The sequence below is a fragment of the Lepisosteus platostomus genome, chromosome 11 (genome assembly GCF_059453375.1).
Source record: "Lepisosteus platostomus isolate fLepPlt1 chromosome 11, fLepPlt1.hap1, whole genome shotgun sequence".
NCBI lineage: Eukaryota > Metazoa > Chordata > Actinopteri > Semionotiformes > Lepisosteidae > Lepisosteus > Lepisosteus platostomus.
In genome coordinates, this window is record NC_142621.1 from 1047918 (window position 1) to 1066104 (window position 18187).

The window sequence follows — 18187 nt, forward strand, 5'->3', positions numbered from 1 at the left end:
TCAGGAAACAACCGGGTGAGGTCCTGGGATCGATAAGGCACTAATTGCTAAATAGACCCAGATGGACAGAATGGCCTCCAGTGGTTTAAAACCATTCTTATATTCATAACTAGGTTTTAATTTCCATCACTTTCCATTTGGGTCAACACTTAATAAGTCTTCCATGTGGGAAACGTAAAACTACAGTCTATCGTCCTGTAGTTCCACTACCAGAGCTCAGCCAGCAACTGAATGCGCAAAGTGACTTCAAACACTTCTGGACCAAATCTGGCTTTTGCTCAAGACAGGAAAAAAACTCAAGGGCTGTGGCAAGGTTGAACCTGATCAAGACGAAATGACACGAGATTTATTTCAAACGGGGCTGCCCCTCAACACTACCAAGACAAGTTCTCTCACGAACAAAAGACTGCTGTTACATATATTTTGATTTTACTACTCCCTTCATGATATTCTTCAATATGGTACCATACTGTACATATGTTGCATTGTTCCGAACATATCACCTGTATGTGAGCTATGGCCTTGGTCACATTATCATTGGAAACAGAACCGGGCCCTTGGGGAGGTCAAAGACACAGCTCAGACTGTACAAGGCCCTGCAGGAGTCTGTGGGGTTTCACCTCACTGAAAGCACAGGGGATATCAGGCTGATAGTGAAAGAAGCAAAGCCAAGCCAAAGTACTGCTGGAGAAACATTTTTACAATTTAAAAATTGGTTCTGGTTCAAGTTAGGCCTTTTATTAACTTTTCTTCCATTTTAACATCAAAACACAGCTGCAAAGCAAACGGTGTAGTAATGTATTGTGGTTTGATTCCCTGCCACACTGACTCAGTCCCCACCATACAGGAAAATATGAAAATCATGCAGTGATAGCTTGCGGCTGTCATTTCCATTAATACCATATTAAACAGGATTCAGGTCCTCAATGTGTGGCCAGAGCTGAACCACTGCAGGTTGGCATGACTGCCTCAGGATCAGACAGGCTGTCTGTGCTTTGGAAACAAGGGGGAACATGAAGAACACAAGCATTCGGAGATCACAACACACCCATCCTGAGTCTGGGGTTTTGTGCTGTTGTCCAAGGCCTCCTCTGGACCCACTGCCTACGTGTTCCTGCTCTGAGCTAAAGCTTTGTGTCACAGGCATGGATGGAGAAACTGGAAGGGATTCAGCTACCACTGTGGTTGTTGCAAGGGCACAGGGAGTTCTTGATGTGGAACTTCCTGCAGGGTTGGTGCTAGCATTGAAACGTTTAGTTCTGCCTAGTCAAATGGAGATGTCTTCCATCTGCTAGAGCTCCTGTCTCTCCTGCACACAACCTCTCAGTGCAGAAGAGCTCCTGTCTCTCCTGCACACAACCTCTCAGTGCAGAAGAGCTCCTGTCTCTCCTGCACACAACCTCTCAGTGCAGAAGAGCTCCTGTCTCTCCTGCACACAACCTCTCAGGAAATGCAGCATCACAGTACACGCAGCAGCTTGTGAAAGGGGGGCTTTAGCCCTAAATGTTAATGCAGTTTTCTTTTTCCAACTTGATCGATAGGCAGGGGTAAAGTGCTTATAAATTACCAAAGGCAAATACAGCTCTATTAGCACACAGTACATTTCACAACATTTGCCTGTCCTTTTTTTACAAGAAAAATCCATTTGCTAAAAGCTTGCAATTTTTTTTTTACCTGTCTTAACCTCAAACAATTTTCATAAAGGCCGTTTTTGATCATGATTAACTATAGGAAATTTAATTCTAATGTGCTGCTCCTGCTGCTTTTACAGATTCAATTTATATTCCTTTTTCCCCCCTCCTTGTCCTAACAAGCACTGGGTATGGATTTTATTGAAATCATTACATATTGTCATGTTTGCATTATAATGCTATTAGGAGATGAAGAGACTTTCGTAAATGGAGATTGAAACAAAGCAAAACAATGGAAGGAAAGAAACATATGTATGTATGGCAGCCCCTAGAAGCAACATCTGTGTATCATCATGCTTTTACTAATTTTTTTAAGATAGTTCCATTCATTAATGCTTATTGTTACTCGCACTGGCTAAGTCCTTATTGCCATGCATTTAGGAAATGAAGCAAAGAGTGGAGAAATAAGAGTCTAATCAATACCACTTTTCATTTTGCTCCTAATGGGTTGTTTCAGCTTCCTTTTCTCATGCACACAAAAAAGAAAGAAAAGATCCCTGTATTACGGCCAGAAAACACAATTCTTCTGCAGAAACACAGACAATAATGTTTTCTCTACTGCATATTTTAATGGCATTTGGCTAAATTGGGTATGGATTTAACATCAAAGGCTTCATGAATTTTTCAAATGAGATATTAAAGTCAATATTTCAAGTGAAAGATATTTCAATTTAGTTGCATACACAACAATAAAGGACGTCTACAAGGAAGAGATACCAGGCAGCTGCAGCAGTATTAGTTTGCTCAGGAAATTATTAGTTTATAAGAAAATCAAACATAAGAGTTTGATATGGCACTGAAACAGATGTTATTAGAATAAGCACTATCCCTCCAATGTACAGAATTTACAGTTATGCTACTGGCATATTCAAACATTTTCTGGCTGTCCGTTCTTTCAGCAGATGATCTAATTTGTGTTAATATCTGAGATTCACAGTGACTCTTGAGTAAAAGGTAAAGAAGTTAAATGAGAGACTTCTGTCCTGTGTCTTGACTTAAGGCTAGATCATGGTTAGATTCCCCACAAAGGGGTGTCATTAGAGTCTGACCGAGAGCCCTGGCTGTTGCTTTACCTCTGAACTCTATGATGTGAGAGATCAGATCTCGCTGTCACACACTGACTTCAGTACAAGAACGGAACAGACCTGAAGGATGTTGTACTTTATTGGAAAAGTTGAGATTCTTCCGTTTCTGATTATCAGGTGTGTAGCAATGGTTTGTCATGGTACAGTGGGGTACAGAGTGCAGAGAGGTATAGTACAGTACACAGCAGTAGAGGACAGCTTGTTGCTGTATGGTACAGAGTACAGAGGTATGGTACAGAGTACAGCAGTGTAGTATGGCATGCTGTCACAAGCACTGCTATACTTTGCACAGACCTCATGCAAGTCACAGTCGATGCTAACAGCCAGGCCGTGGCTTTCTCCAAATACTAGACTTTTTCCCGCACTAGACAGACATTCACACAGCAAAGCCCATAGTGTTTGCTCTTGTCAGAGTATTGCACTACCTCTCCTTAGTCAGCCATGTGTACTTGCGGTCATCGTACAACGTGCAGAAGGGACGAGAATTTTAAGAGAAAATTATGGAGAGAAAACTTGGGATAAGCTCCGTGCAGGAACATTTAAAAAGAATAATAACAGAATTAATTCTGTGGACGTATATCACTTCTTTCACAGAGGCTGCTACTATCACTGACAGCTGCAATGACTTTTGCAGGCAGAGTTGTTGCCATTTGCAAAATGCTTCCAAAAGTTACACACAGTGTGTCTTAAACACACAAATTAAACCATCTCATTAGATCTCACTACCTGCCCTGGCATTAGAAAGTTAAATTAGTCTTCGATATTTATTCAAGGCCATCACAGAGCCATTATGGTATTTCAACAAGACTATAACTTGACTACACTAAAAACAAGACTATAACTAAACTGTGGTTTGTATTCTAATAAGACAATATCAGGGACAGTGCTGATACTATTAGAGGTCTAATCCTGAAACAAATTCTGCTTCTGTCTATCGAGAGAATATTACATTCTTCCTTTAATGAGTTAAAACTCAGGGATGTCTGTAAGGATGTCATGGAGGTGGCATAATATTACTACTCTAAAAATGAACCCTTAAGAACAATTGTTTTCTTTGTCATTTCCTTGCTTGTTTTCCGAATCAGCTGCCATCAGAAGAATTAGTAGTGTTTCAATTCTGAAATACATAAGAAGTGGGAGCTGTCTGATCCACTTACCCTGCTCTGACTTGGAAGGGCAGAAGGCAGACTAAACTCTCAGCAACACCTGTGGGACTGGGGCTGCAGATTCCATTTACACATTCTTGTGTAACCTGCAGCAGATTAACAGTGGACCAGTGAGTACTAATAACCTAGTAGTCCTGATCACCACTGCCAATTGATAACACATGAATCAAACAAAATTCAGATTGCTTTCACGCGTAAATGCTTCACTGATCAATAATTTCAGTAATCACAGGTCATGCGAGCGTCAGCTAGAAGCTCTAAACCAAAGTGGCACCCCAGTCCCTTCAGGGTCTCACTGACAGGGGCCGCCTGCTCTTACCAACCAGGAACGCAAACCTGCACCTTCCTCTCAAACCAGCAGCGTTGAGGAGGAAGGAGGGGGCAGCGGGGAAAGTTTGCCTCTTCAGCTGCTCTGCTAACACCTGTCTGATCAGCAGGGGCGCCCTGGTGGGACGGGCCCGCGGGCACAGCTCTCCCACTTTCTGCATGCCTCATCCTTCATCCGCGCCGGCTGTAATGTACCATCACCGGCGCAGTTACACCTGAACACTCCGCTGCTGCCGAACACCTGGCTTGATTTTCCACTGTCCAAATGAAAAATAAGCATAATCTGCTTTTTGGAGGATACAGCAAATGAGGGAGTTCATGACAAATTGTGTAGGTTTTTTATGCAGAATACATATCGGCAGCGAGACACAAATGAGTTTTTTTCATCCTCTTTTCTTGTGTGTGGATCATCAACTTATTTTCGCTTCTAATTACCGCCACACTGCTGCGTTACAAAGAAATACGCAAAGCAACACACGCGTCTGCATCTCTTTCAAAGAGCACATCTTCACACACTCCCCACTGCCACCCCCAGGCCACCCCCAGTGCCCCTCCCTCTCCCAACCTTGAAGACTACAGACAAGACTCCAGAAGCTTATTTCAGAGAGGGAGGAATGTTTTTATTACAAAACTGAGTAAGGTCACTTAATCATTTCAATAGCAACATCTCAGCATAGGAACAGGCCAATAGGAGACTTCTAACAGCTGAGGTTTGGCAGTCAAGAAGAAAATTAAACTTGTGCCACTTAGATGTAATTACTCGGTGGCTTTATGGACGGGTCGAAAAAAAACGTCTAGTTCTCTGCGGAGCCTTTATCCTCCATTAAGATTGCTCCGGTTTATTGCAGAGAAGGAAATTGTTTTATATTAATTAAACTCCACCTTCTTTACGAAACCTTTCAACCCCCCAACACTGAATCAGCGAGTCTGCCTTTAAAATCGGGTCAAGGAAATGGAATCAGAGTAATAGTGTAACCAAGGAAAAATGAATTGAATCTATAATTTAGAGCATACTTTCAGAGTGGCACTTAAATGAAGGTGTTTTGTTGTTGCTGTTTTTTAAACAGCAATAAAGTCGAGTCCCTGCAGCGAGGACACAATCCCCGCTCACCACTGTACGATACAAAAACCCACCAAGTACAAGTTATTACCCTACACCCACACACCGATTCAGAGCATTAATGACCAAAAAGTTCATTTTTAACACTTAAAGCAAAAATAAAACAGTCTTTGCTTTGGTTAAGGGGCATGATAGGACATTTTGGGATATTGTGTTTTCCTAAATAGATTTTGGACACAGAACAATACTGCCCTGCACAGGAAGATGCTATTTAAATATACTAAATATAGTAATAAAGTAATATATAGTCTTGTCACAATATATTTCTGTGACAAATGGGATTTATGAAAACAGCTTCAATGTATCAATAACGGTGATGGAAACTTTATAACTGTATCACACGCCAATTTCTTCAATTCAGTATCAAAATGGATGCTGCCTGTCAGTTTTCCTCAACGCCCCAAAACATTCAAAATAAGTCAATCTTTCTGTATTTTAATTTCCTAAAAGAAAGAGTTTCAAACACAAAGACCTGCAAAAAACTTTAGAGACAAGCCTGAGAAGTCAGGTTTCTCTCAACATATACGAATTATATACAGCATAAGTACACTGGTTCATGTGAAAGATTACAAATTTATATTTCTGTCCCTGGAAGTATTCACCAAACTCTCTTTATTGAAGTTGAAAAAGAAGATAAGGAAGACAGAATACATTTGCTGGCAGTATCAATAACTCTGCCATTAAATATATATAAAACATAGTAATATACCGTACATATAATATATATGTTCGTATATAAAAATCCATTTGGAGTACGGAAGAAGCTACTGTACCCAGCCTTGTTGCTGAAGCAGGTGTTCTGGCTTCTTTCAAGAAAGAGCTGGCTGAGACCCTGGGATCAAGCAGACAGAATTACCTCCTCTCATTTGTAACTGCTCTCGTGTAAAAAGAGCACAGAAGTGCATTCCGCGCATGTAAGTTAAATCAGCCTGTCTTTGTAGAGACAAATGCAAATGAAACCCATTTCCACTCTGCTTATTTTCTAGTTACTGGTTATTTCTCCTGGTTTCAGCCGCAAAAGAGACGTTCTCTAATGTAATATAAAAACAGGTCTATCTTCAGCAATGAATTAGAGCTCCTGGAACAAGCAATAGCATGGACAGACATAGAGCAGATGATCTGACCTATTTAGATTTCCAGAAGGCTTTGATAAAGTTCTTCATCCACGATCATTTGCCATGGAGAAGGCTGCAGGACCCAAACTGGATCTTTCTAGTCTTCAGTAAACAGGATTTTGGGGGCACCTGATTATGGGGGCATTCAAATCTTCTTGAGCACCGACAAAGTCAACCTGATGTGGTTCTTCAGAAACAAGAGTGCAACACTAACCAGTGGTCACAAGCGGTTACAAAGGGGGCACTTCGCAACACAGGAAGGCTGTGGGAGTCTGGAACGAGCTCCCCACTCTTGTTGTCAATGACAGTTCCCAGGCAGATGAGATCCCTGAATCTATTATCTATTGAAAAGCCCGATGAGCTAGATGAGTCAAACGACCATCTATCGTTCATAACCTTGAAGTTCTTCGGTAGATTTCAAGCCCAGTGAGAGACTCCCAGTGTGCTGACACACTCTCAGTGGGGCTGGAGCTCGTGGCTCTCCACATGGGGCCCTCAGCTGTTGTTGTTGTTCTATGAGGAGGTGGTGGTGGTGTTGTTGGGGAACGTTCTGTCAATAACAAACCGTCGCGTCAGGCCTGCTTCCTGAAGCAGCTGCTTGTAATGCACATTAGTAACGAGCGAGGAAAAAAAAAATTAAAACAGCACCTCCTGGGTGCAGTCCCAGGCGCGGGTCTCGTGCAAGCTGTGAGGAAGTGTGAGTGCGGCGCAGAAGTGACAAGTGAGAATTGATTCCAGCCATTGAGGAGCCTGATGAGTATGGCAGTGTTGGATTAGCTGCATCACTGCCCAGCTGACTGTGCTCCTTAAAAGCTTATTAGACTTAAGTTTGCTTAGAATACTGCAAAACAAAACATTTTTATTTGTATGGGCTTAAAGCATAGAATGCTCTTGACGAAATGTACACTCGCATTAAAGTCTTAATAATTCAGCACAGGGTTTGCTCATCTATTAAGAATTATTCTTTTTCTGTTCTGGCCTTGCTTCAGATTCAAATTGTGCACCCTGAATCAATCACACTTTACTACTGTAATTCTACGGACTGAGTTAAATAATAACTAAACGAGCCACCAGACACCACGGCTGCGAAAATCTGTCACCTGTGTCAGCTTGTTTTCAAAAAGTTAAATCTTTCCCCCGGGAAGCACGCTGGTTATTACTGGTTTGGGATTTGCACAGATTTGCCCAATTTTCCCCACATGCCACTTATTGAGAAGCTTTTCTATCTGCAGCTGAAAAGGGAGAGAGAAAAAACAACATTTAATATCTAATGCCACAAAGTGACATCAAAATGAATATAATACATCTATACACTAACTGGCTACTGCTAAGATTAAGGTTGCTTTAATGAACTGAAACAAAGCAATGCCATTGAAACTCAATAGACTGTGAAGCTCTTATTGGAAGAACAAGGGATCTGAGGTAAATAAATATTAACTTGAAGAGAAAAGGAGACAGAAAACAAACAGCAGAAAAAAACATATATTTCAGGAGAAAACCAATGTTTAAAACTGCTGACAACTTAAGGCAGATGAATTTGCATACTACAGGGCTCCATCTGCAGAGGAAACTCTCTGCTACAGGAATGATTTAATATTTAATAGATGAGAAACAGTAGCTGCTGTTAATTAGAATTTGCACATTTACAAATCAGCACTGATAGCAAAACAAATTATGAAATATAAGGGTGTTACACTGGATACCAGGGAAAATAAGATGACAGACAAAGTTAATGGAGTATCCCTAACAACGGCTCTGTCAGAACACATCAGAGAACTAATCCAGTTAGAAAAAGCCAGCAATAGAAAATCTATTTAAAATATTAAAATGCTGTTCAGTAAAAGCTTTTTGTGCGAGTGCATTTACTTAAACAGTTGCCTATTGCTCATGGGTCATTAGCCTCACATCCTGCTTCATTCTACAGCTAGGTTTGAAAGAGAAAATTAAGATTAAATGAAAGGAAGTGTTTATTTTTATTGGAAAGGATTCAGATACGTTTATATTCTCCCTGTTCTCAATTTCAGTTCTACGAAAGGTCCGCAATCATGTTTAGGAGCAAACAATTTTATGACAGGCAAAAGAACCAGATAAAAGCATGGTCTTAGAAAAGATTAGCAAATCTTGTTCTAGAAGATGTAGCAATGATATAAGAACTACACACATGAAAACCCTCCACAATGTTGAATTGGAAAGAGAGGCTGCTGAGAGTTAGTGAGGGTATCATGTTTGCAGTTTCCAGTTTTATTCTATTCTGAAGGCTTGAAACAATGGGTGATGGTCTGCTGTTCAAGGGCCTTGAGACATGAGAACAGGGCAAAAGGTGCAGATGATTAAAAGGAGTCCTAACAATTAACTCGGGATAAACAAAGTCACTGCTAGATCCTTAAAGCTGCCATATTAAAGAAAAAAAATATTCAACAGTGACCGAGTCATTCCAAGTGAGATCATTAAGAAGACAGCCTCTACAAGAATGGACCAGACCATAAATATAGGAAAATACAGGGGAACAACAGACAGCAAGGACAGGAGGAAGAAGAATCAGCAGGAACTAGCAGCATCATCAAAGGCTGTGCTGTGAGGGGCTGCCTTTTCCCAGTGAGACTCAAAACCAGATTCTGTAAATCTGAACCCTGAATGAGTACTGGACATCATGACAGAAGGGAGTTGTCTTATTTATTTGGAAATTTTGATTTCCTTTCTTGTGGAATCCTTAGGCTAAAGGGGCCTCTTCTCTGTTGCATTGTTAGAGCAGGGAAATTAGTTCCCAATGTCTTGTGAGCATCTGTTTAGAGAGGCAGATTTAGTCCTGGGTAAGATCCATTTTGTTTATTAGAAAGCAGGTCCTTTCACTTTGGCCTATGAAGGAGTGTTGTTGTCTTTAGTTTATAAGATAAGAATTTAGGGAATTTCTATGTCTATAGAAGGCAGGGCTCTGAAACTCACTGTATTGTACATATCTCTGATTGTGTAACTGTTGTATGTTGTGTTACATTGTGCATGTTTTTATCTAATGTTAATAAATATTAGTTTGTCTAACTCTAGACCTCATTATTACTCTGTTATCAATCTGTGTTGTAGAATGAAAGACACATGTGCCATGTAACACTCAGTAATTCCTGACGTCAGATGGTAAAACAGATGAATGGAGTGAGACAAATGGAGCAAAATGTCAATACAGCAGTTCAGGATTGCAACCTATTGCATGGAGCTGTGAAGAGATGAAAACTGGCTTCTTTTTAATAGTCTCTTCATTTGTGAATTGTTATCATGACTTCCATACCACTCCCCAGTGAGATGGCCAATTCGGAGTGTGTATTTATAATACAATTGATTGCATTTATATTTAGCACTTTTCATGCCACATATAGAACTTCACATATAGGAAGGGACCCACATCATCCACCAGTGAAGTGCAGCCCCACCTGGGAGACACACAGCAGCCATTCTGCACCTGCAGCTCCAAAAGGAACAGCAGATCTGGCGGAGAAGTGAGAAATTACCTTAAAGTAAACTAAGGCAGATGTTTATGGAGGCCAGATAGGGCAGCCCAGGGTGGAACTTAACCCTGTCTGGGGATAGCACCCCTACACTTACAAACAATGCAAGGAGGTCTTTCATGACCATGTCATCAGGACCTCAACTTAACATGTCATTCAAAGAAGGGTACCTCCTACAGTTAGGTGTGCCCAGGCACCATACCAGGACATTGGTTTAGAATTTCTGCTCGAGCTACAAGAGCACCATCTAACTATCCAATGACCCACCAACACCACAAACAGCAAAAAAATAGTTTTCCGTAGATGTCTCCCATCCCAGTACAAATTGGGCCCAACTTTACTTAGCTGCTGTGATCTGACCTGATCAGGTTACAAGGTGATAATGCTGATAAATTAATGAAAAGTGAAACACTAATGTTTCCCTAAAAATTGTAAGACGGACATATTTGACATATAATCAGAAATCCAAGGAGAATGGCCATGGTTTAGTACAAGTACCTAAGTACCTAGAGCTGCACATTGGAAACAAAATGGAATTTCGAATTCTATAAAGATCTCATCAATGCAGTGATCCCAGGATCTGCTGCTCCTCCACGGTCTCCAATCCAGACATGGGCAAGATGCAGTTGTGCTGATCCAGGATCAGGAATCCCACAATCCTGCGCTTTTGCACAACAGGAGTATTGTTATCTCCAAGCGCAAGACTCCCTGAAGGCAACCCGTAACCAAACAGAAACAGTCGCACACGCAGAAATCATAAAATAAAACATTAGGAAATTAAATGAAACTAGAAAAAAATACTAAAATATAAAGGTATTTTTAAACTTTCCGCAAAAATAAAATTTCATTAAAGCACCTGGGTCAAACATCAGCTTTAAAACTTCTTGAACCCATGTCTTTTAGTTAAATAGCTGCTGTTATGATGTTGCCTCCTCAACCACATAAACAAGCCTTTTTCATTTTACAGAGCTAATCAAGAAACAGTCGAAAGATTCCAGCAGACAATGTCACAACACATTTTTGTTTCAAAGGGCACGGTCCTACCCCCTGCCACCCTAGAGACAGGAAGGTTTAAAGAACATTCCTTAATATAGAACAGCTTCTATCTCTTTACTACAGTGCTGGGTGGAACTAATACCACGGTTATAATGATGCCCCTTCAAAATGTGACAGTTCAGGCATCTAAAACAGCATGCTGCTCAAAACTAGATGAGGAAATAAAAAGGGGAATTAGGAAACGAGTGCAGCCGTGCCGAAGACAAAGGCTGGACTGTTCTCAAGCGGGCATTCACATTTCAAAATAACACTGTCAGCTGATCATAAAGTGCTGAAAGTGATGTTCTCAAGCAGACACAAACCCTCCTGGACGTGACCAAGTCTTTCTTGCTGAGCAAATTGTTTAAAAATGGTCCTTTTTTGGACCTTATTATACTGACACATTTGTTACTGGAATTTTGAAATGTGGGGTAAAATATGCTACTAATTCGTGTTCATTTGAAGTCGGCGTTAACGTTCGGTTTCTTTGTCTCAAGAACCAACAAATGTGTGAGAACAGGACAGTACAAATCGTTAAATAAAGAACACTGGAGTGATGTCAAATTCAAACAGTGGGAATAAAATAACATGGAAAATGGACTAAATTTGAACATGAAAACATGAAAAACAGAAGTAAACAGCAGCAAAGGCATAAAACTCTAAACTCTAAACTCAAAAGAGGAATATAACACAATAAAGCACAGTTATATACAGCATGACACAATGCATATAGTATAACAACATAGTACAAATGCAAAAACACTTTTTACTTGCATTCTTCTTTTCTGACACATCTGGTACCTATAATGTCTAAAATAATTTGAACACAAACCTAATGAAGTTCACAAGCCATAGGGGTGTTTCTGTTTCAGTATTTCTGTTCCTGCTTATGACCTTTCTTTTATATCTTCCACCAAGGAAGCAGCTGATACATTTAAATCATGTTAAAAGACTTGAGCTTAAACAGACGTTATTTTTCTCACCAATTTTTCTGTTTTTATGTATTTCTATTCTGCGAAGTGCTTTGGGATTTTTTAATGAATGATCCTCTAAAAAGTAATGTGTTCTTCTTCTTCTTCTTCTTCTTCTTCTTCTTCTTCTTCTTCTTCTTCTTATTATTATTATTATTATTATTATTATTATTATTATTATTATTATTATTATCATTATTATTTTAAAAGTTCATAGTTTAGATTTTTAAGCTTGCAGTTGCAAAACTCTAAACAGGAAACTGCTGATTTTTCAAATTAAACTTGCAGTGCAGCTGCTAGAAAAAGAATTCTGTCCCCATGATTATTCTTTTTCCCTGATCCTGGAAAACTCTCAGGTGACGTCTACATTACACTGCTGGCCACAGAGGACAGTTTGTTGTGTTTCTCTTTTTCTGACTGCCGAGGGGCAAGACACAAATATCTAGTCTCTCTATGTTGTATGTTTTTAAGACCCAGAAACCAATGTCTAAGAAACCAAGGCCCTGATAGCACCTCCCTGTCTGTGAGCCCCCACTGAGGATGTAAAAGGAAGAATCAGCCCCCAGGAACAGTTTTCCAGTACTGGGGAGGTGGGAGAGAAGGTGGGGACCAGTCACAATAATTCACAGTCCTCGTTTCTTCAGAGCAAGGTCAGGCAGCGTGTTGCTCAGCCCTCTGTTGTGTTTCAGATTAGTAAGACAAGGTGGAGTTTGGGACGCCCACAGAGTGTGCAGGTAGTCATCAAAGCATCACCTGCTCTGTGGTCAGCAGTTTGATGTGGCTGTGGTCAGTTTGCTAAGTTTGCTAAGCCACAGGAGGGATCAGGCCAGATGCTCAAGAGCCACCCAACACCAGTCAGAAGGAAAGCAGAGAAAAAGTCAACAGACCCCCGACACCCGGGTCAGCTTAGTGGGCTCAAACACCTACCCCTTTTCTTCCTCCTGACTCTCATCTGATGAAATCCCAGCAGAAAGATCTCCTCACACTGTGAACGATAGGCCTCTGCACTGTAGAATATAGGAGGATTCGAGTGATTAAATTGCAGGATAAAATCTGGACAAATTAAAATTCTTCAGTGCCTGCTTTTTAATATTATGAATGCTTTTATTCCTTAAAGCTTTAAAAATACAGATTTTAAAAGTCAAATGCCAGGTAAAATAATCTCCATCACTTGAAAATAATTATTTGAATGTATGAATTTTAAAAAATAAAAACAAAAAATAACATTAAGGGTTATTTATTTCTTTCCTGAAGGGAATGCTCTGTTGACCAAAGTCACAGCTGTCAAAGGCAAATGTATCTGGAAATGTGTAAGAGATTTTATAGACAGCGTACTGCGCATTCACAAACACATAATGCGACCTGTCAATGTTAATGCTTTGTGTGGTTTACAGCAATTATATATAATTCCAGAGCTTAGTATCCTACATCATCCAGCATTAAAGCACAGCTTCATTAATTCCACCCGGCTCTCAATGGATGTTAATGTTTGTCACTCCTACAGCTCTCATCTCTTAAGAGTACGGTATCAAAACCCACCCCAGTCCAATCAAGAAAGCAAAGTTCTTCTTCCAGCTTCTGTTGACAAACCTCTTCATTTCAAGGCTCGAGAATCTGTGACAAGGACTGAAAAAGAGATGATCTAGCCCTGGATTAACAAGCCTCCACTCACTCTCCTTTTAATCGTCTTTTATTCACTGGTTAAAATGTATGTGTACTCCCATGTGAACCCCTTTCAACTGCTGCTCTGCATTTGACATGCTTGCCTCAAAATATTAGGTTCTCCTAATAGATGTTTGCATCTGGAAATCCAAACACTGCATGGCTTATACGTGGCAAGACCAGGCAAAAACTACATCACCATTAAAATGACACAGGCGTACCCTCATTAGCGTTTTTAATTGAGCAGATGTCATAATATCTTGGGTAGTTTCTTACTGTTCTCTCTTCATCAGGCAGCTGTCATAACTATGAGGCCTGAGAGCCTGGAACCACAGGTCTCACACACGGACTGCAGACTCTTCTCAAACTCTTCTCACACTGCGGAAGAACAGTCACCCAGCTCTTTCCTGCTCCACAGCACAGTGCTTCTCAAGCTCAGAAATGAAAAGCGTTTATGTTTTCTGAAAGCATTATATTGAAGAGAAGTGCCTAGTGCTGATTTAATATGCAGTATACAGTCATGTATACATGTATCATGTGATCCTCAGTAAGAATTCAGTCAACAATCTGCAGAGGTGTATTGTGGGAGCTTCATAACAAACCATCCTTCTTCTTTTTTCTGTTTTGTCTTCTTCTCTTTTCTATCATTCGTTTACTTTTTCCTGCTCTCTCCTCTTTAGTATAAGCAGTCTCACCCTGTAGCTGTGTTTTAATTTACTGCGGCCCCAGACTATATTCTACACAGTGACCCCAGACTATATTCCACAGTGACCCCAGACTCTATTCTACACAGTGACCCCAGACTCTGATCCACACAGTGACCCCAGACTATATTCTACACAGTGACCCCACTCTATTACACACAGTGACCCCAGACTCTCATCCACACGGTGACCCCAGACTGATCCATACAGTGACCCCAGACTCTGATCCACACAGTGACCCCAGACTATATTCTACACAGTGACCCCAGACTCTGATCCACACAGTGACCCCAGACTCTGATCCACACAGTGACCCCAGACTATATTCTACACAGTGACCCCAGACTGATCCACTCAGTGACCCCAGACTGATCCACACAGTGACCCCAGACTATTCTACAAAATGACCCCAGACTCTGATCCACACAGTGACCCCAGACTGTGATCCACACAGTGACCCCAGACTCTGCTCCAAACTATGCTGCAGCTCTGTTCAACTGACCTGGGTAAATAATTTAACAAATAAATAAAGATGAAATAACAGCCTGAGGGGAAGAGCTTTCTAATTATTTAAAATGACACTGTCTCCTTTCTGTAGTGTTTCTTCCTCAGCAGGGCTTCAAATAATGAAAGTTTTCATGCTAAATGTGACATAAATAATATATACAGTACTGTGACTAAAATATTATTATTTTTATTTCTTACATATTTTCACATAGATGGTGATGGGAAATATTTAATATTCATAATGAACTCATTTGCAACATTTAATTGCAGGAGGTGCTGTAGAAACAAGCCACAGAGGTACTGTAGTTTAAAGAACATACATTTCTGTGTCATCTTAGGTGTGCAAAATTGTCATGCCTGCTTTCCTCAAGGATAAGTTGCATGTGTGTATTGAACTGCATAAAGGGGTGTTTCTGCAATATATTTGTGGAGCTGATGGCAAAGGTAATGTATTTCCATTGTAATAGAACTTTATTTCAGACTCTTACGAGCGCTGGAATGATTATTGATAGGGTACCATAAAGTTTCCCAGCGCGTGGTTTAGACATTGTACTACCAAATGTCAAATCCTCCTGTGGCCATTTAATTCAAAGTAAAATGAATATTTGTACTTAAAATTGTCAGGAAGAGCATAATGGCATAATACTGCATTAGTGCTGTACGTATAAAAAATATATCAGCGGTATAAGTTTTGCTTTATTGTTTATCACTATATTGCCATGATGGAATGGCCATAGTGTAATATATAGGCTGTCTTCCGTTATTGTCTTTATAACACATGCACAGACATGCTCTCCCTTTGTAAAAGCCTTGTGTAATTTCCTTATCCAGCTAATGTTCCAAATTTATAATGCTGTAATTCAGGATTGATAAGGTTGCAATTCTTCAATACCCTCATTATCTTATTACTGTTTTCCCCAAACCCTGTGAGTCACAAATGCTACTGTTGTCCATTGCTCATCAGAGGGGCTTGGAAACTGTGCTTCATGTTGCTACAGAGAGTGCTTACAGAGATGGATCAGTCATGTCCCTCCCTTCTGGCAGCTCTGTAAGGATTTGCTCCATACTTACACCTAAGCTGCTCCTAGCTATGCATGCAAGACCTCTGGAGGAAAAGCACTTGACAGCTATGTTTATTTCTGATGTACCTGCATTTAAAGCTGAAATTGACATTCATCAATCTGCTTCCATTCTCTGTCTAAAGTCATCTTCAAAGAGAATTGAATTTATTTTTCTTTCGTGCACCAGCTGAAACACAAACAGCACATACTGTACACCTGTGTGGCATCCGATAGACGAAAAGTATCAAATCAACAGTTTTATAATGCACTTTCAAAAATAAATTAATAAATACCAGGAAAATTAGAAGTATGGTGAACCCAGACACAAGATTTATGTTTTTATGCATCTTAACCACAAATGGTTAAGATCTGAATATGATTTATTTTCTTCTGCATATAATCATCATTGAACGCGTAGTAAAAGGCCCATTCTAGCTACAGCAAATAGCTTACCTGAAAATAGCCTTTGTTTAAATTTAATTATAAAGTCTCATTGGTTAAAAAAACATCAACACATGAGCGCCTAAAAAATATACAACGCGTGAAAATGAGATCCCGCGTTATTCATGGCGTTTCTGTGTGAAACACCTGTGCAGGGGGTATGACATTGCTGCAAACCCTTTCAGAGCCCTGTGCAACAGCAGTTTGCTTCCCCACTGCACTTCCTCCGAGACTGTTTCAGATTTGTTGGTTGTTTTATTTTGCTTGATCAGTAAGGCAGTGAGCACAGTCATGTGAGTTGAACCAGCAGAAGAGGACCATGCAGATCAGATATACAGCAAACAGCAAGAAGGAAATTAAAATCACTGAAAAATGATTCCTTTCAGCAAAATTGAAATACTGGCTCACTGCAGCACTCTGGTGTGGGCTGTCGTTTATCATTTGTCAGTGTAAGCATCTCTGTCTTATATGAAACTATCTTAATTCCTAGCACTTTTATCATTATTATGAAGTAGGTTCTCTTGTAGGTATCTTGAGTAACAGTCACTTTACAACTAGGTAAAAATATGAGTCGTCACTTCAAATCACAGAGCAATGAAAAAGAAGAGTCAGGACTCTATACAGAACATCAGACCATGCAGTAACTACAGGGTTTCTTTTCATGGTTGCACCTCTAGTTGCTAAACAAAACAAGAAATGCTTAATGAAAACGCAATCCAAATTAATGAAGATCATAAAAAAAAATGGATGCAAGATTTTTATTCAATGTATGTAATTGCAACTTGATCATATGAGCTAAGGCCGCATCTCTAACAAAGAACACAACTTAAGAAGATGAGAATCCAGCTCAACCTCAGTGCTGTCCTTGGCCCTGACCAGAGCTCATGTAAAATGTGCACTTTTATAAACTGCCACCTACAGTCCGGTAGCCAGCCGGAGCACACTGGGGCTCTGAGAGAGGCCCAGCTTCTCCACAGACTGGGACACAACAGCACATTCTCACCTCCAGCAGCACTGGGGCAGACAAAGGGACAAATCGTCTTGTGCAAATTCTAGAGTATCTGAAAAGTTATGCAGAAAAGAGATATCAATAGAGACACAAATGTAATGAATGTGTTTTCATTCTGGCTCTGCTAACTGTCACGTGAGAATCCTTTACAGATCCCAATAAAACTACTGCTAAACTTAAAATAATACTTCAACTCAATCTGCTTAGGATCCATCTGGAGGGACTGAACCAACACAGATTCTCAGATGCTCAGTTTATAATTAAATGATTTACAAAACTGTACTGCATTACCGAGCGCTCAAAATCACTCGGCACTGTGCATACTTTCACTGCTGATGATGAGACGACAGATGAAATTATGAGATGTAAATGTCCAAATTATCAAATATTTGTGGTTAAAAAATCTGAAAATAGTCGAAGATGAAGTACATATATCTTTGGTTCCGTTAAAAAGTACTTTTCTCTTGCTTGCAACCTACGGAGAGTTGTCAGTGCTGCATGCAAAGAAAATAGAATAACAATATCAGGCGCCACCTTCTGGACATTGGTGGCAACTACACGTGTCGGGAGATCGAGCCTTTTGCTTCTTGTGGCTCCAATAAACTACACAAGATTTATGAATTCTTTAAAGAGACGCTTAAATTACGGACACGCATTTCATAAAGCAATATTAATAAATATGTTCAGGAGATAAATGCATTCAGAAGAACCTGGAAATCTCTTTAACAGGCTCTTACTTCAGCTTTCTCACTGAATATTTACGCAAGAGGAACATCCCCAAAGTTTTAAGAACCCA

General features: G+C 40.1%; 1 long non-coding RNA gene across 2 annotated transcripts in view; it reads right to left on the reverse strand.

Moving 5' to 3' along the window:
* The window catches only part of LOC148651703 (uncharacterized), a 103129-nt gene that overhangs the window by 43575 nt on the left and 41367 nt on the right, over positions 1-18187 (reverse strand). For both annotated transcript variants that reach the window (XR_015925135.1, XR_015925136.1), the window contains exon 2: positions 12935-13014. This is a non-coding gene — a long non-coding RNA (uncharacterized LOC148651703). The remainder of the gene's footprint in view (positions 1-12934; positions 13015-18187) is intronic.